Below are 20,139 nucleotides of genomic sequence, written 5' to 3'. Positions count from 1 at the left end.
ACAATCATTGTGAGGGCTGAAACACCCTCCGTCCATCATTTCATTCAGCTCCATTCCCTGGGAGAGGAAACCGAGGCCCTCACACCCAGAAACCCTCACTTCTGCCCCCCACACTCACCTTTCAGTCAACAATTTAAACGCCCTAAATACAAGTTTGGGAAAGAATATAACGGTGCTTATTTTGAACTAAAATGCTTTTTTTAAATTAAAAGCCAACCCCCTAAAGATAGTTTACATTTAAAATGAAATGTTAAAGTGCAAAAGTCTCCTTCAGGAACAGGAATTATGGCTTCTCATTATATAGTATTTGGGACTTCATATTTACAGAACCTTTGAAGAAATACTTTACAAATAGGTCAAAACAGGCCTCAGTCCTTGTGTGTTCATTTGCCGGGTGTGCTCTTTTGGCATTTGGCCCTGATCTTGTGTAGCCGTGAACTCTCCAATCCTGCAAGCAGGATTTGTTTCTTTCTGTTTATTATTCCTTTAATCTCTATCACAGCGTCTAGCATAGTGCCAGGTACAGGGAGTTTGCTTAGTAATAAATTCATCCCCTTCCCCTCCTCACCCTTCTCTTCCTTTCCCTTCCCCTCCCCTTCCCTCTAACCATCTTCTCCCCTCTTTCCCTCCTTCCTGTCTCTTCCTTCTCTTCAGCCCCTACCACTCCTAACCCCTGCCTCCTTCCCCCCACCCTCCCCCTTTCTCACTACTTTCCTCTCCTCCTTCACAGACATTTCTGGAGTAAAACAGTGCCAAGCACTTTATAGGCATTGGGGATTCAGTGATGAATAAGGTGAATGAATTTCCTGCTCGCGTGGAGCTCTGAGTTTGGCTGTGGACACCCAGACACCAGACAGCTAGAAGTGCAGTGACTTGTAAAATTAAATTTATAATGCATGGCGTAGAGAATGGGCCACAGGAGAGCATGAGATGGGGCATTTGGTCAGGGGTCAGGGACCGCTTTCCCCAGGAATCGCTGTTTGAGCCGAAACCTGGAGGATGAGAAGGAATGTCCAGCTAAGGGAAGGGAGAGGGTGGAACAGTCACCCAGGCAGAGGGAACTGCATGGTTCTGAGAAAACCATGAGGTGGGGGGTGGCCTGTGTCTTTGGAGAAATAAACAGGAGACCTGCGAGGCCAGAGCAGAGGGTGGAGGGGGACAGAGATTGATGAGCCTGCAGATCACACAGGGTCACAGAGGCCCTCGGGAAGATTTTGGCATTTTTCTTGAGAGCAGTGGAAATTCACGAAAGCAGTTTAAGCGAGAGACAAACACAGTCAGAATTTGTTTCTGGAAGGTCACTTTAGGCCAGAAGTGTAGGTGGCTCCATCGATAGGGAGAGTAGTAGCTTAGATAAACTGGTGCGTCCCCATGATGGCATGTCCTACAGATGTCATGAAGAAAAAGCATGATCTCTGCATCCTGGTACGGAAATATCCCCAAACAACCGTCAAATGGCCAAAACCAAGGTGTAGTGCCGTGTCAGAATGAGGGGGACGAGACGATTCAAATTTACATCTATTTGCATAAAGACTCACTGGAAGGATACAGAAAACAAGTACTAAAAATGGCTGTCTATTGTGTGTGTGTGGGGGGCCAGATGGATGGGGACAGGAATGGGGGTGACAGACTTCTCCATGTGTGCCTTTTTATATTGTTTTGACTCTTGAGCCATGTGTATGGCTTATTATTCAAAATTGAATTAAAAATAAGATGAGCTGGGCTCTGACAGCAACTGTTGTAAGTTTGGGGGTGGGGCACGGGGAATGGGATGTGGGCTATTGATTCTTGATGGGAAACACCGGCTCATTTCACTTTATCCCCGCAGGTGCTTCTACTGGTAAGTCTGATATTGATGTTTTAATCATTTACTCAACAAACAGCCCCTTCATCTGACACTTCCTACTCTATCAAGGCTCTTGTCTTAATAACAGTAATTCATCAACATTTTACCTTTAACAATTATTGAAGAGTTGCCCCAATCGGAGGGTAATGTGCTCTATACCAGACGTAGAGTGTTCTACCTACATTGTTGCATTTAATTATCACAGCAACCTAGCACCATCTTTTTGTGGACAAGAAAACTGAGGCATAGAAAGGGGAGGTGGTTTGTTCAAGGTCACCCTTGGAGGTCACCCTGGGAAGGGCATTTATTAGTATGGTGGCTATTTGCAGAGTGTCTACTATGAGCTGGGCATTGGGTTAGGTGCCAGGAATGTGCTGGTGAATAAAAAGCAGCTTTATTTTCACAGAGTGCGAAAGGGTGGGACAGAACTTCCACACATAACCGTCATACAGTGTGACAGAGGCTTTAAGCCGGATACATGCAAGGCCCAAGTGAAGTTCGGAGGAATGGGGGAAGGGAATCAGGGAAGGCTTCCTGGAAGAAGAGGAGATGCTTCAGCAGGGTCCTGTGATGTGGATAGGAGTTTGGCAAGCAGCTGCAGAGCATTTTAAAGGAAGGGCATTCCAGAGAGAGGGAATGGTGAGTGCAAAGCCACAGAGGCAGGGATTCGTGGGTCATGATGGTGGAAATGTAAGTGCTCTGGAACTGACATGGGGGAGGAGCTAGAGACATGGAGGGGCTAGATCATGTAGAGCCTTGAATGCTGTGGTTGGGCTTTATGTTACAGTCTCCTGCTAACCTACTTCTGATGGCCCCTTTCCCTGCTATCAGTGTGTCCTATTGCCTTTATAATTTGTATGTACTTGGCTGCCAAGATTCATTACTTACTTAGCTGAGCAGTTGCTCAGAGTTAGCCTCTGAGTAGGGTGCTCAATGGTAAAAATGATGAGGTGGTGCCTTGGCTGAGTCAGGCATGGAAATGGACAATTTCTATTTCACAACTGACATAATACAAGGCATCCTGGAGAAGGGGCATATAATTAGAGATAGGAGGTAGTCAAGGAGGGCTTCATGGAAGAGGTGACCCTTGAGGTACGTTCTGGTGGATGAAAAGGAATTGGTTGGGGGGAAGAACTGCTGTGGCCTCAGAGTAGAGGGGACAGCAGGAACAAAGCCCAGAGGCATGATGAAATTATGTGGTATGTGGGGCCAGCTGAGTGACCAGAAGGAAGGCCGAAGAGATAATGGGGGCCCTAGGAATTAAGCACTGAAGAGTAAATAGGGTGTTTTCCAGGTGAGAAGGGAAGGAGGAAAAAGGAAGAAGGGGAAGAATGGTGACACCATCATATTCCAAATGCGAATGAAACCAGGTGTGATCTCCTGCCAAGAGCAACCTGTGAATCAGCCCCAGGAGCACAGAACACATGGCTCTAGGACTGCTCCCGCCGTCCTCCCCGCGCCCCCCCCCCCCCCACACACACACAGCGAGTTCCTCACAACAGGTCAGGTTTCGGCTGAGCCCCGCACATCGGGTGGCTGTCCAGTGTGATCACACACACCTGCTGCAGAGCTGGCCTTTCCCTGCTGGGGAGTGACATCTTGCAGCATGGCCGACACTGAGAGCCCAGGGGCCAGCACCTCCGCCTGGAAGAGTAATTAAAATGGGATCAGAGGTCCCCGTGGTGACGGCGACATCAGCGCTCCCAGCATGGAAGCCTCTGGCCATGACCGACTTGCTTTCTGAGGACTGGCGCCTTGCCCGCCTTGCCCGCCCGCCTTGCCTGATTTGCTCTTTCTGGCCAGGCTCACACCAGCCCACTGGCCATCGTGTGCTGGTGCTACGCTGTCATTATGCCATACACATGACCTCAGAATCTCAAGATAACAGCCCTACGAGGATAGAAGGGGAAACTGAGGCTCAGAGAGGCTCAAGGACCTGCCCATGGACGATGGGAGCCAGAGTCAGGATGCAGGTGCTTGCAACAATGCCACAGGACCTTGGCCTTCAGTCTCAAAGTGTAGCAGGAGAGATGTCATTTATGCAAAGGCATACATAACCACAATACTAGGGTGAATGTAATAAGAGCAAGAGGAAGACAAGATTCATGATGGGGGCATTCAGAGAGAAAAGAGATTGTTTAGAGTGTGGGATAATTAATGCTAATACTAATACTAATAACAATCACAATAACAGTGATAATAGGTAGCATTTATTGAACCTGTATTATGTGCCAGATACCTTACTTAATATTTTATATATTTACTAGAGGCCTGATGCACAAAAATAGTGCAAGAGTAGGCCTCCTTTCCCCTGGCTGCCGGCACTGGCTTCCCTCTGGCAGCCAGAACCCAGGCTTCCCTCACAGCACTGTCTTCGTACGGAAGGTCATCTGGAAGGACGTCTGGTCTAAAGAGCATATTACGCTTTTATTATATAGGATGTCATTTAATCCTCATAATAACCCTACAAAAGAACTGTTATTTCTCCCATTTTCCAGATGGGGAGATGGAGGCACAACTCCAGAGGTTATACAACTGGCTGAAGGTTACAGGGCTAGGAAATTGCCGGGATGACATTTAAACCCTCCCTTCTGGCTCCCCAGACCATGGTTTCACAAGATATCACCTGGGTGGAGACTTTTAAGTTAGTTGTGAAAGGTGGGCTGAGCAAACTTAGCCCAGAGCCAGATAATACTCACCTCAGGCAGAAGGCATTAAAAGGAGCTTTTTTTTTTTTTTTTTTTTTAACATGTTCTGGATGTTGCAGCAGAGAGAGGAAATCATTCATTTAATCTCTTCCCTCCAGTCCTCACTGAGGGGCTTCTGGAGCCCTTCAAGCCAGAGCCTCATAATTAACTAAATGAAAAGCTCCCTGCAAACAAGAAATCTCCAAAGGACTGCTGCTTGCAGACTAATAACACTGACAAATCCCGGTTTTCTTCAGAACAAATTGCTGCTGAAGTTGGACAGGCCTCAGGTCTGCCCCAGATATGTTAAGATTCTGTATTTCCAGACCTGGCCGGAGACGCTGGGTTTGAAAAGAACCTGGAGCCTAGAGACAGACAGAGCCGCTTTGGAAGGAAACAAAAATGTGTCCGCTGTCCTCAGGCCCAGGGCCTTGGCACACAGCAGGCACTCAATAAATGTATATTGTCTAACCAAATAAAGGAGGATCAAGAGAGATTTCATAATGGTGTATAAGTCAAGACTTTCGGGCTTTCTGCTTTTTGTGCAACAGAAGTTCAGACTGACTTCAATAATAGAGAATTGATTTGCTATGAACTAAAATGTCCCAAGGTCTGGTGGCCTTCAGGAAAGGTTTGCTCCAGCGCTGTCAGTGCCACCAGCTATTGTTTTTGTTGTGAAAGCTCAGCCCCTGGGAAATTTAAGGGAGGCTGTCTTTATTCTACAGACTTGTTGGAAGTCTGATGTTGTGGCATGGTCAAGGGTAGTTCAGGGTGGGACAAAGTAGGTTTTCAGTTGTTCATGTGGAAAATAAAACAATAATAAATAGTAATACAAGAGTAAACTGTGTTTCACGTACTTGCAACTGTAACCATACTTTTGCCCCATCTTGTATTTTACAGACACTATCTGGTTTGAGATAGAAAGAATTCACTAGACTGTCAAGATTTGTGAAGTACAAAGAAGCAGATCCATAGAATTCAAGAACATGACAGAGAATGGAGGGAATTCCTAGCTGTACAAACCTCAGAAATTTTTTTTTAAAGCTCCCTAAGCCTTATTTCCCTGCAAATAAACATCAATAGTGATTTCTGCCCAGTTTACTTCTTGGGGTTGTCAAAAGGCTCAATTAAGAAAATATATCCGTTAGAATTCTACACAAATGAGCAATTATAATTAGTGTTCATGAGAATTAACTGATTATTGATCATGGTGATTTATTCTAGTAGGTGCTTAGGCAGATTAATTTATCTATTCATTGATTCATTTTATTATAGCCTTCAGGAACGGTTTGATCCAGCAGTGTCACCAAGTTATTATTCTTGTCTTGAGAGCTCAGCCCCTGGAAAATTTAAGAGGTGATACAGATATGTTAAGATTTAAACTAAAGCCCTATATGTGTGTGTGTGTGTGTGTGTGTGTGTGCTTGTCTATATGTAGTTGAGATAAACCCCATATCATAAAAGTTGAGCCTTTTAAGGTATAGGATTCAGTGACTCTTGGTATATTCCCAAAGTTGTGGAACCATCACCACTATCTAATTCCAGGACATTTCATCACCTCAAAAAGAAACCCCATACTCATCAGCAGTCACTCCCCATTCTCTCTGTCCCCAGCCCCTGGCAACCACTAATCTCCTTTTGTCTCTCGTTTATTGAGCACCTGCTGTGTACAATGCGCTCTAACAGATGCTGGAGATATGATAATGAGAAAATTCTCCCAACTGATTTGGAAGTAGATGAACAAACTATAAATTACTCAGGCAAAAAAATGAATGGATCTGGATGACTGCCACTGTCGCTTAGGAGGTGACTTCCTTTTCAAGGAGGGGCAATATAGGGTGGAAGATTTTACACCCCCTGCCACGACTTGGCAGCCATGTGACCTTAGTCTCATTGCACCTCAGTTTTCTCATCTGTAAAAGGGCACATACTTTCTAGTGTTGTCCTGAAGATAAAAGGAGATGATGCATGTAAAGTGCTTAGCACAGCACCTAGCACATAATAATTGCTCAATAAATGGTAACAATATTATGCTTGAGATGAATGACAAAAAGCGTGATTTTTATTGAGAAAATGGTAAAGGGAGGTGAGTGCTTATCTCAGGAACTGAAGAATGGGGACATTTTTCTTAACAATTGCTACCATAAAACTGGGGTCTCTTAACCTTGGCACTATTACCATCTGGGGCTGGAGAAGTCTCTGTTGTGGGGCTTCCTGTCCATTGTAGGCTGTTTAGCAGCATTCTTCAGTTCTACCTGCTGGACGCCATTAGCATTTTCCAGCTTGGAACAGCCAACATTGCCTCTAGACATTGTCAACTGTTCCCTGGAGAGAAAAATAGCCCCTACTTGGGCACCACTGATCAAAATTGAGCACTCAAGTATCCTCTGAAGAACACTTTGCTTTCCTGCCTCTATGATTTTGACCACCTCAGGGAATTCCATTTCCTTAGATTCACAATGTCCAAATCCCACCATTGGCCTTTAGGCCAAACTCCCATGCCAGCGCCTTCCTGTATCTTCCCTGTTGAAAGAGCTTCTCCGATCTCAGATCCCTAAAGCACTTCACTTCTTGTATGATATCAGCGAGTGCCAACTGGGTGCCAGCTTACAAACCTCATACTTCCACAAGGAGGGCATCACTTTTTTCACTTACACATTAGGAAGCCAAGGCTCAGAGAAGCTCTGCCACTTGCTCAGGGTCACCTAGCTGGTCAGTGACAGGCCAGGACCTAGTTGTGCACGTCAGTTTGTATGTTTCTTCTCCCACTCCACGAAGTCTGTGTAAAAAAGCCCTTTCTGCTTTGCACTGGAGTGATCTGTATGTATAACTTAGTTTCTGTGAAGACTAGGACGCCCCTGTCTCATTCATTTTTCCAGCACAATGCTTGGCACATAGCAAATGCTAACAAATATTTATTGAATGAATAAATGGAAAGAAGAAATCTCAGAGGAGGTTGCCAGGGGAAAGACTCAAATCTACCCAGGATGGTTAAGTATTCATCTTCCTGAAGGAAGGCTGTAGTCTTGTCTCTCTGTCTCTTCTCTCTCTCTCTCTCTTTCTCTTTCGTTTTATGAGTCAGTGAGCAGGATGTTTACCTTGATAGGCAACTTTATAGATGCAAACACTTTTGACATATGTTTTTTAAACATTGATTTTAGAGAGATAGGAAGGGAAAAGGAAGAGAGAGAAGCATCCATCAACTGCCTCCTACATGCCTCCTACTGGGGATTGAACTTGCAACCAGGGTATGTGCCATGACCTGGAATCGAACCAGTAACTTCTCAGTGCACGGGGTGACGCTCAACCAACTGAGCCACACTGGCCAGGCCTGGATTATGTCTTGAATTCTTAGCTGACTCTAGTCATTCAGCAGAAGTTTCCTGAGCACCTCCTGTGTGCCAGGAATTGTGATACTCTCTCGGGGTCCAGAAATGAATAAGACGTGGTCTCATGGATAGAACTCGTTTGGTGACCAATTTGGAAACTTCTAGGATATTGGAGAGGCTCATATCCTCTGAACCAGCAATTTCTCTCCTAGTGTAGATCCTAAAGAAACTGTTGGTCATGGGCACAGAGAGACATGCAAAGATAATTACTGCAGTGTTTTTGATAATGGTGAAAAAAAATTGGAAACAACCTAATCCAGTGGTTCTCAAACTTGTCTGCATGTCAGAATCACCTGGAAATCTTTCAAAAATTCCCAAGTTCAGTGCACATCCCGTATCAAGAAAATCGCAGTCTCTGGGGTGGGAAATACCCATCATGCGCTATGCTTCGAAGTTCCCAGGTAATTCCAGTGTACAGAATGGTTTGGGAACCACTGATCTCAATATTCGTTAACAGGTAAATGAATAAATAAATCATGGTATACTTACCTAATGGATTACCTCCTGTAATTACAATGAGTTAATGACACCAAAAGACATGTGTAAGGATGTTTACAGCAACACCATTCATCATAGCCCCAGACTGAAAACAACCCAAACACCCATCAACAGTAGAATGGATAAATCATGATATGATCATAAAATGAAATATCATACATCAGCGAGAATGAATAAACTACTATTATGCATGTGAGTCTCACAGACTGTTGAGTAAAAGAAGCCAGACCCAGAGGTGTACAGACTGTAGGGTTCCATGTATATCATGTTCTAGAATAGGATCAGCAAACTTTCTGTAAAGGGACAGACGGTAAATATTTTGGGCTGGAGGGGGATGCAAGCTCTGCCATTGTAGTGCAGAAGCAGCCATGCACAATATATATAGAGTGAGTGCGGCTGTGTTTCAATAAAACTTTATTTGTAAAGACAGGTAGTGGGTTGGATTTGGCCAACCACTCATAATTTGTTACAGTTTGCTGATTTCTATTCTGGAGCGAGCAACATTAGTCTGTGGTGAAACTATCATGAAACTTGTTACCTTAGGTGTTGAGTAATGAATGGAAGGAAAGGCAGCTGGTGGGATTCAGGACATGATTTTTCCCTTTTATTTGGCTGCTGTGCTACTTTGTGGAAATTCCCCATTCTGTGCACTTTTGGTGTGTACCCTTTTCTGTGTGATATTATTCTTTAATGTTAATTTGTATTAGTAGCAGCAAATAAACAAAGGAACTAAAATGCTATGCATTAAGTCAGAATATGCAAAAAAGTGTGTTTTGGAAGATATATATACAGAATGTAAAATATAGGCATGACAATATAATAAACTGTTCAGGGGCCATGCACTAGATTAAAATTAAGAAGATGTTTGTGGGAATGATAACCACCAAATTCAGGATAGCAGATGCCTCTGGGAAGGAGGAAGGAGGGGAGTGGGAAGGGGGGTACAGAGGGGCCTTTTGTGTACTCATAATTTCTTATTTCTTGAGCTGAGTGGTGAATAAGTGGCTTTTTCATGCGATTATTTTCTTTTATGTGTTTAAATATTAAACAATAGCAAAAAGAAAAACATAAAATCTCCCTATTTTCCAGGGACATATGTTTTTTATAAATTAAAAAATTTTAAATTACTGTCGACATACACTATTATATTAGTTTCAGGTGTACAGCATAGGGATTAGACATTTGTTAACTTACGAAGTGTTTTAAAGTGGAGTCAGAAGAAGGTGGGCCCAGGAGGGCAGTGGTTTTTATCTATCTAACTCATTATTCACTTCCAGTGCCTAGAACAGGGCCTGATACATAGTAAGCACTCACAAAATAGTCACTGAATGAATGAGTGAATCAAACACTCATCCCACGAGACGGAGGCTGACCAAAGGAGACAGTTGGGGAGAGTCATGGGAATTTGGAGAGAGTCTGGGCCCTGGGAGTAAGACGGGTACTAATTTTTCATCCTAAATGACAAGCCCAAATATCGAAGCAAATATTTCAGCGATGACCCCCGCTGACCTCGTTCCCCCTCCGGGTGCTGAGTTTGTGCAGGGAAGGCTGTGCGGGCTCAGCTTGCCTGATTTGCAGGCTGTCTAGTAAGTCGTGAAGCCTTTGTCAGGAGTCAGGAAGCTCAGGCTGCCTCTGATCGCTGATGGGGAAGAAAGTGAATGGGAGAGACGGAGGCTGTGCCCAGCTCTGTGGGAGAGGCAGGCAGAAGCCGGCGCGTCTCTTGGCGGGCTGCCTGGTCTTGAATGGGTAAAAGGTCTTCCCATGAAGCATGAGTCAGCCTCTGAAGCTTGGGGAGGGGGTGAGGGGAACTGTGGCCTAATTTGGTGCATAATTGTGCAGGCAAGCACCCTCCCTGTGCTCTGGGGATGCTGTTGTTTAAAAAATTCATGAATCTCCTTACTCACCCTGTGCTGTTGTGTGGATCATCTCTCTTCAGGAGGATGAGCACTGAGACCCACGCGCGCTGTACCCGATTATTTCTGTGATCGCCATTATTATTAATGCCATCATTGTTGTTCTTGGGGTGGATCTGTGAGGCAATTAATCAAAGCAGCCTAAGTAAAGAAAATCCTATAAAAATGAAGAAAGCCAGTATTTGGCAGACTTTCCTAGCTCCTTTTCAGCTCAGTGTTCAGCTCAATTTTCGTGGTACCCATGGAGTTATTTATATTAGCTTCCTCGTTAGAGGATTGCTCCATGGATTCTGGCCTGTTTTGCATTCTATTTGTCTGTTGATTCTAAAAAAAATTTTCTTGTGTCCTTACTCTATGCTATGGCATTTTTAGGTTACTCAGTGTGAAAATTATTTGGAACTAAGAACTACCTATGCATCTCTGTCTCTATATATCTACCTCTCTCTCTCTCTCTCTCTCTAATCTCTCTCTCTACCTCTCTACTAGTATATCTACATTCATATCTATATCATTTGTGTCTATGTCTCTCTCTCTTTAGTTCTGTAAACTTTGGGGGTTGCTACAGAGTTAGCTGAGATTCAGACTATACATTGTTAACCTACATGTACAATATTCTCATTCATTCATTTATTCATTTGCTCATTCACTCATTCATCCATCCAACAGGTATTTTCTGAGCACTTGTTGTGGCCAAACACCATGTTTAGTGCTGGAGCACAAAACTGTATAAGCTACAGTGCCTCCTCTTGAGGAGTTTTTGGTTAAGTGTGGGTTGTTGTTGGGGGCAGGGATAGGTGGATGGGGAGACAGATGAACCGACAAATGAATTGTCAGAGACTGTGATCAAAGCTATTACAATCATGTACACAAAGTGTTGTGAGGGGATCAGAGCTCTCAGTTCTGTCAGAATAGTTGGGGTTTATGGAAGTTTAAGGGTTATGAGAAATATTTAGGTAGGGATGACAAGGGAAGGGCATTCAGGCAGAGGCATGGCATTATGAATAGGCCTTGCCGAGGCAGGAATTGGTGAGTGTAGCATAGAGTTTTTGAGTGAGGAGTCTGGGAGGAGCTGGATGATGACCCAAATATTTGACAAGATTCTTGGTCATCCTCGAGGGACTTGAAGTCAAACTCGCTGGCCTGCCTTATAAAGAAGGATAATAGCTTCATTTATTTGAGCAGCATTTTGGGCACGGAACATTAAACCAATACAAATTTCTAGTTAAACTTTAATTCCTCAGAAAGTCTGATGACCCAGGGCATCCTGACGAATCTAAGTTTTACTGTGATGCTCAATCACTTCCACTTGGCAACATGTCCAAACCAGTCATGAGTTGCCTTCCCCACTGATGGCTCTAGGGAAGGAAACTCATTAATTTTTGAAGAGTGTGGCCCTGTAGATTTCTTCTGTCCTTTTGTGGTCATTGCCACGTGTGCATCATCTCTCAGCCTGAGAGGTCGGAGATTCAGCAACGTATTCCGCTACCGTCTCAACTGACTGGCGGAGATTTGGAAAGATGCCTAATTCCTCCAAAATTCAATTACCCTGTATGTTTGGACCAAAGCTATTTGCCTCATTCCCAGCATATCTCTGAATCAGCCCAGGTGTGCTGAACTGTGGCTATGGCTTTTTACTGCAAAATGCCTTTCCAGGGGTGGAGTATCAAGTGGTTTTTAGGGAGCTGAGCATCATGGTGGGAGACAGTAAGACCTCGTGGCTGAGTCAGACCACGCTGGCTCCAGGTCTGGCTTGGCCTAGAATGTCCCCCTCGGTAGAGAAAATGAAATCGTGTGGTGGAATTGGGCAGATGTCTTGGGGCCTCAGAGGAGAACGGCTGAAGGTAAGCCAGTGAAGGCATTTAGAAAGAGATGCTACTTAAGATGACCCAAAAGAACGTCTCGGGTTGCATAGTTTCTCTGGAGGAGCGTGAGTAATGTGGGAGCAGAGGGAGAAGTATGGGCAGAGAACATGTTGGACATTTTTCTGGGATCAGACTTGGTAGGAGGATTGTGTGTTGGTCAGGATAGTTGGTTAAACCACAGTAACAAACATTCCCCAAATCTCAGTGGCTCAAAACAAAAGGTTTATTGCTCACACAACAAGTCTATTGCACAGAGGTTCTGCTCCAAGTTGTACTGTCCCAGGAACCCAGCTCATGAAGGCCTCCATTATCTAGAATGTTGTCAATCTCCAAGGCAGGGGAAGAGAAATTGGCAGGTCATGCAGTGGCTCTTAGCTTCCACTTACATGTCATTGGCAAAAGCAAGTCCATGGCTATGCCTAACTTCAAGGGGGTTGTACAGTCAGGTCCTACCGGGAAGGAGGAGCCTGGGAAATGTTAGGGTACGGAGGGAGCTACTACAGAGCTCTAACATTGGTTTGGAATCCTTTGGTTTTGTATCCTTACATGATGATATGTTGAAGATTTTTGTGCTGGATGACTGATGATAATGATAAGGCTGCCAGTTTTACATGAATTATAAGTTGAGTCTTCACAACCTACTCTGCATGGTAGATTTTTATCATGTCCATTTAATGTATGAAGGCACGGAGGTCCCGAAAGGTCAGTCTAAATTTGCCCGAGGCTACACGTTGAGGAAGTTTTGGGTTTATGAGTTGTTTTCATGACTTGTTTTGGGTTCAAGACATGTTTCTCTCGTGTCTTTCCAGTTGATAGGAACGTGGCAGCTCCTGAACATGGGCGTGTGTGGGAGGTGATGGTCCCACTATGCTGTGAGCTCCATGAAGGCAGGACATTTCCTTTCTCATTGACCACTGTGTCCCAAATGCCTGAATAGCTCCTAGTAGATGCCAACCAATGTCTTATGAATGAATGAGAAGGGGAAGATCCTGTACTAGGCTCTGGGCATGGAAACGAAAGAAATGGCCCCTGCTCTCAGGGAACTCATGACAGAGCAACGCTTACGGTGGAGAACACAGTCCAACTTGTTCAGATAAAGCTTGTTGGGAGCTCACACCTGAGCAAAATTGTGAAGACTGAGAGGGAGTTATTCATCTTATATGAAGAGGGTGGAGAGTGGGGAGAAGCTTGTAGAGGGGCTGGGTGGTACAGAGACAGAGGCTGGAGAGAGAGGGAAGAAGAGAGAAAGAGAGTACTTGAAAATGGGCAGATGACAGTGATAGGATACTGTTCTCCAGAAAATAAAACGGAAGCCTTAATTTGGCCTACATCTAGATCATACTTTCATTAGCCAAAATGGCACCAACTTGCTATAGGAGAATCAGACTGCTCACTGTTTATTCTGGAAGAAACAAACCTGACTTCTATTCCCCCCTGGGGGAAGAATTTTCATAAATGCGGCCCTTTCATCAAATTGTGATTGCTGATTTATATGGAGAAGGAAGAGAACCATGAAACTCAAGGAGTGGATGTTGATTATAAGTGACGTCTGAGTATTATTTGAAGTACTCTGAATTTAATTATGCTCCATGTAAATGGTAAATAATTTGAAACATTAGGCAATAACTGTATTTCAATGCCCCAGATCAAATGCCAGTGATGCAAATTGCCACCTCCATAAAACTCCCATAAAGAACAATTAAAGACAACAGTATTTGTTTCCAGAGTAATCTATTTAATATCTAATGTGAATGGCATTATAAACAGCCTCAAAGGAGTGTAGCTACCTTGAGTGGGGTGTGGGGTATGGTTTGATTCGTTGCAGAATATTTGGTTTCTATGTTTAAGGAGGTGAGACATTTTCTGTTAAATTTTTTTTCCCATTGCAATTTGACAGAACCTGTACCTGAACCCCCTGCTTTTAAAAAAGAAAAGATGGGCCTGGCCAGTGTGGCTCAGTGGTTGAGCATTGACCTATGAACCAGGAGGTCATGGTTTGATTCCTGGTCTGGGCACATGCCCCGGTTGCGGGCTTGATCCCTAGAAGGAGGCATGCAGGAGGCAGTTGATCAATTATTTTCTCTCATCATTGATGTTTATATCTCTTGCTCTCTCTTCTTCTCTGAAATCAATAAAAATATATTTTTAAAAAAGTGAAAATGTTTAAAAAAGAAAATAAAAAAGATGGGTTGATGGGTAGCTGAGAGATAGATAAAGATGTGTGTGAAAGAAAATATGCCCAAGTGTTAATTGTAGAATCTAGGTGTGAGTGTGTAGGTGTTCACCATACAATTCTTTCAAATTTTCTGTATATTAGAAAGTTTCTGTAATAAAATATTGGGGAAATAAAACAGTATCTTTGAATTATGGGATGGTTTGTGATCTGTTTAGGGACCACACTTTGAGTAGGACCTAGGGACTTTTAATTCTGTGTTTTTATGAATGTAATTTCTCATTTCATTTGGTGTATTCTTTAAAGACAGCATCAACTTTCCCAAGGCATTTAATCATCTACATCTTTATGTCTAGTACCATCTTCTGGATAGCTTGCCTTTTATTTAGGTAATTCATTAAAAATTGTTTTCTGGGTAGAGCATTGTGTGACAAAACTTTGAGGTCTTTTATGCCCGAAAATATATATACAACCTTGATTCCTCTTCCCTCTCAATCCCCATATCTAATAAACCACCATATTCTGTGGATTCTACATGACATTAAATCTTCAGATACCATCCTCTTCTCACCTGTTCCCATTACTTCTGCCTCCATGGAGTCTTGTCTGGGTTAGACAGCCACGTCCTCCTTGCTGGTCTTTATCTGATCCCTCTCCGATCCTTTACACGGCTGGCCAAGTAATCCTCAATGTTTATTCATGAAGCACCTTTTGAGTATCTGCTATAACCCAGACCCTGTGCCCGGGGATGGGACCTCAGATGCACAAACCTGGACTGATCATAATCTTTTGATTGATAACACTCTCATTGTTCCACGCAGGACTTGCTTTTGTGTAGTTAATTATGTTTAATAGTTATAGTTCATTATTATTTTAAATAATGTAATAAGCACCTCTGAACTCATGTGGCAAACAAAAGCTAGAATATTGACAATAATGTGCATCTAATCACAGGGTTCTATACCAGCTCCTCACCCCTTCCCTGGCTTGCTCTATCCTAGTCAACCACCATTCTCAGTCCGGTTCATCATTTGCTTTCTTTTAAAAAAATATATTTATTGCTTCCATTTATATTTCTAAATGTTTATATTTTAAATACTGGTTGCTTTTAATTTTGTAAAATGTGCATGATGCTGTTAATCTTTTGCAACTTCCTTTTTTTCTCACTTACTAAGATTTATCCATAATGTTGTTATAGTTCATTTGTTTTGGCTGCTGTTTATCCATTCTAATGTACTTTACTATGTTTCACATTTTTTTTAATCTTTAATTCTTGCTCTTTTTCAAAAGTGGATGTCTCTATCTCCCCTCTAATAAGATAAAACCTAACATGTTTTTCCATTCCTTTGTCTCTTCCCTCCCTACTACATTGATATTATCTCAGTGGTTCTCAACCTTGGCTGCACATTAGAATCACCTGGGAATCTTTTTAAAATCCTGATTTCTGGGCCTCATCCTCCGGAAATTCTGTTTCTTTGTTACTAGTGGGGCCACAACATTAGTAACAAAGAAACAGAATTTGTGGAGGAAAAGGCCCAGAAATCAGGATTTTAAAAAGATTCCCAGGTGATTCTAATGTGCAGCCAAGGTTGAGAACCACTGTATTATCTAGATTACTGCTTCTCAAACTTCAAAGTGCATTGAAATCACCTGGGGATCTTATTAAAATTCAAAGTCTGTTTTAGTAGGTTGTGGGTGGGCCCTCAGTTCCTGCATTTTGAACAAGTTCAGGTGATGTTGATGCTGTTGGATGAGGGACTACACTTTGAGTAAGATCTTTTTAAGGACTTTTAATTCTGTGTTTTTATGGATATAATTTCTTATTTAATTTGGTATATTCTTTAAAGAAAGTGTTAACTTTCCCAAGGCATTTGATTATCTACTCAGGGGTCCTCAAACTACGGCCCGCGGGCCACATGCAAATACAAATATTGTATTTGTTCCCGTTTTGTTTTTTGACTTCAAAATAAGATATGTGCAGTGTGCATAGGAATTTGTTCATAGTTTTTTTTTAAAACTATAGTCCGGCCCTCCAACAGTCTGAGGGACAGTGAACTGGCCCCCTGTTTAAAAAGTTTGAGGACCCCTGATCTACATCATTATGTCTGGTACCATCTCCTGGATGGCTTGTCTTTTATTTGGCTAGTTCATCCAAAGCTGTTTTCCCTGTGGGGCATAGTGTGGCAAATCTTTGAGGTTTTTCTGCCCGAAAATATACATATATATGTGTTTTTTAATCCCTACCTGAGGACATGCTTAGAGGAAGGGAGAGAGAGAGAAAGAGATTGAGAGAGAGAGAGAGAGAGAGAGAGAGAGACATTTATGTGAGAGAGAAACATCAATCTGTTGACTTCTGTAGGCTCCCCAACTGGGGATCAAACATGCAACCAAGGTATGGGAATTGAACCAGCAACCTTTCGGTGCACAGGAGGAGGCTCAACCAATTAGCTACTCTGGCCAGGCCCAAACTATTTTTTATCATATCTTCATATTTGAATGACAGCTTTATTGAACATAACATTTTAAGTTCTATGATTTTTCATTTAATTTCTTGAAAATATTACTTTATGTCTTCTTGCATCCAACATTGCTGATGAAAATATTCTGATGTCAATCTTATTCTTTCTTTTTAAAAATGTTATCTTCTCTTTCTCCTTGGATGCTTTTAGAATTTCCTCTTTGCTTTTGATAATTTTTAAAGTTTACTATAATGTGTCTAGAAGTGGGTTTTGTTCTTATTTCTCCCTTTTTGAACTATTTAGACCCCTTGTTAAAAAAATTCTGAGAAATTTGTTTTCAGATTTCTTCAAATATTTACTCCTCTCTGCTTTAATTTCTCTTATTTGGAATCTTCTTATTTTGATGTTAGTGATTTCCTCTGTCCTCCATAACACTTACCTTCAAAAGATATTTTGCTTTCTCTTCTTCCTTCTAGAAGATTTCCCCAACCTTGTCTTCCAGTTGATTACTTCATTCTTCAGCTGTATCCATTCTGCATCCATTTATCAATCCATTGTGTTCTTTATTTCAGCCATTACATTTTTCGTGTCTGATAGTTCAGCTTGGTTCTTTGAAATATTTTCTTGTTTTTGTTGCATATTGTTAATGTCTTCTTCTATCTCCTTAATATGTTTAATAAAATGCTGAATTAAAATTCTAAGTCCATCTGTTCTAATATTTTTACTTCTGTTGGAATCTGTAACCCAGTGTGTTTTTCTTTTAAAATCACTGTACTCTTCAAATGTAGATTCTGCTGTCCAGTATGGCAGCTGCTAGCCACACGTGGTCATTTAAATTTAAAGTAATGAAAATTAAGTAGAATTAAGAGTTCAGCTCCTCAGTCGTACTAGCCATATGGCCAAGTGTGCAATTAGTGGCTGCATTTTGGTCAGTGCAGATTTTAAACATTTCCATCATCATGGAAAGCTCTCCGCTGCACTAGACTCTATTGCCTCTGGAGAAAATCATTACATTTCTCTCCTTAGCACAGGTCACTTATGGACGAACCTTTGCCTCCCTTTTGAACCTCATTTGCTGCTAGTCCTTCACACTGCTTTTCCATTGCTCCCAGTTCCAGGGCCTGCTTTTCCGGGGTGCACTGTCCTTTTGTACAGTGGCTCATGCCTACTTATCCATTCCGACTGGCTTCATGCCCTTGCATCTTTAGGACCTCTTCTCCAATTTGTTTTGATCATTTCTTTCTCTGGGAAGCTGTGGCACCTGGTAAAGTATAAGATGCTCACTCAAGAAGTGTTGCGTAAATGTGAGTGTGATAGGTGCCAATATTTTCCCTACTCACACACAGAGAAGTTGCCACCCCACGCGCTAGCTGCCCGGTTATAAGGTGAGATCTTGCCCATCCCATCATCACATCTGAAGGGATGAGAAGCCAGTTAGACTTTTTACTTTTGAGAATTTGGACTAAAAGGCCCAGGCACTCTCACTGGGTGGTAACAGCTGCCACTGAATGTAGTAATTGATATGGGTAGGCGCAAGTCTCCCATCCTGGTATTTTCCTCCAGGTGCCATTGAGAACCGGATTTGAGAGGGCCCTTTGCCCTTCTGCAAGCCTGATGAGACAGGGAGAGCCAGCCTGCAGGACGATGCTTTCAGAATATATTAGACGGAGAGAGATGCGGAGATAGAGCTCATGTGGCTGGTGGTAGAGGGCAGACTTTGGAGGACGGGGTGTGGATTGCATTTTTTATTTTGTTAAATCCTTACCAGAGGAGGATACTTTTTCCATTGATTTTTTTTTTAGAGAGAGTGGAAGGGAAAGAGGGAGGTTGTCAGAGAGAGATAGGAACATTGATGTGAGAGAGACACATTCATTGGTTGCCTCCCGCATGTGCCTTGACTGCTGCCAGGAATTAAACCTGTGACCCAGGTACATGCCCTTGATGAGGAATCAAACCCATGACCGTTTAGTGTGCGGGCCGATGCTCTATCCACTGAACAACACTGGCCAGGGGAGGGTGTGAATTCTAATTCTGCCACTTGCAAGCTGTGAAACCTTGAGAAATTTCCTTAACTTGGAGTCACAGTACCTGTCTGAAAAATGGGGACGCATGTAACCCAGGGAGTTTTCGTGTGGGTAAACTGTGAGATAATGCAGGCAAAGCAGTCAGCATAGTCTCTGAAACATAGTAGGACCTCAGTAAACATTATATTTGTTAATGTGGTGCCAGGAGAGAGGGGTTTCGCTTTTTAACTTTCCAGTTATTCACCCTTTTGAGTCCTATTTTCTGTGTCTGATTCTTTTAATTAAAGTTCTCTTTAGCACAACCTAGCTTGAGTGGCTTTCTGCTTCTTATAACCAAACGGTACACAATTAAGATAATGAGTGCCTGTTGGCTCTCGGCATTGGATCCTGTTCCTGACTCCCATATTGGCACCCGTTCCACTCGGCTGTTGGTGATTTTTATTTAAATACTTGGTAAGTAACATTGATTTTGAAGCTCAAGACCATCTTGGACTCCCCATACGGGACATGGCATTCATGCAATCCCAGCTTTTCCAGCCCGGGGCCCCTGTCCTTCTTACCCATTTGCTCTTGTCACTCCATTGTCATTACACCGATTCCCATCTCTTTAAGCTTCCTCAATATTGGAGCCTCAAGCATCAAGGAAATGAACAGAGGCACTGAGCGGCAGAAAGAAATGAAAGGCACATTCAATCTCTTTCCATGGTAAAAAAATTGAAGCCCTGTAATGTATTCAATCATCTTTCTTATAGAAGGATTTCATATGAAATCTCAGTGGCCTTTCATTGTGCCCCAAATATGAGCTCAATGTGCCCAAGTTCGGCGAACAGTCAAATTCTCTCTTATTTTCCGGTATCTGTATGAATAAAGCTGAAGACCCAGGGACAAGGTAACTGTCTCGATAGAAGTAGGAATGGGATGCTTTCTTAGATTAGAGCTGTGCTCAGGTAATCAGCTTTTGAAGATGGATTTCCAGATGATCTTTAGAATATCAGGAAAGGAGATCTACCCTCCACCATGTAGTAGGGAAATTGGTGCGTGGAGTGTGAAGGCTAGGGTTCTGGAAAGTGCTGCTGGGCTGAGATAAGAATGATGGATGCGTGCTTTGTCCGGATCTCCCTTGAATCCTTGGGCGTGCTTCTGTAGGCTCTGCTTCTCAAGGTCTGCTCCTCTGATTCTCTTTGAAGGGCTCCCTTGGGCATCTGTGTGCCCTGAGGACCTGAGTGGTGCAGGCCTATGAGAGCCCGTTCTTTTTCGTCAAGTTGGAACGAACCCTGAAGCCTAATTT

General features: G+C 42.9%; 1 protein-coding gene across 1 annotated transcript in view; it reads left to right on the top strand.

The window, feature by feature from the left end:
• The window catches only part of LOC102438368 (protein shisa-9-like), a gene marked incomplete at its 3' end in the record, with an annotated part of 261,481 nt that overhangs the window by 54,151 nt on the left and 187,191 nt on the right, over positions 1–20,139 (top strand).

Source organism: Myotis lucifugus, unplaced genomic scaffold, assembly GCF_000147115.1.
Source record: "Myotis lucifugus unplaced genomic scaffold, Myoluc2.0 scaffold_528, whole genome shotgun sequence".
Classification (NCBI taxonomy): domain Eukaryota; kingdom Metazoa; phylum Chordata; class Mammalia; order Chiroptera; family Vespertilionidae; genus Myotis; species Myotis lucifugus.
This window is presented reverse-complemented; position numbering and strand designations above follow the sequence as displayed.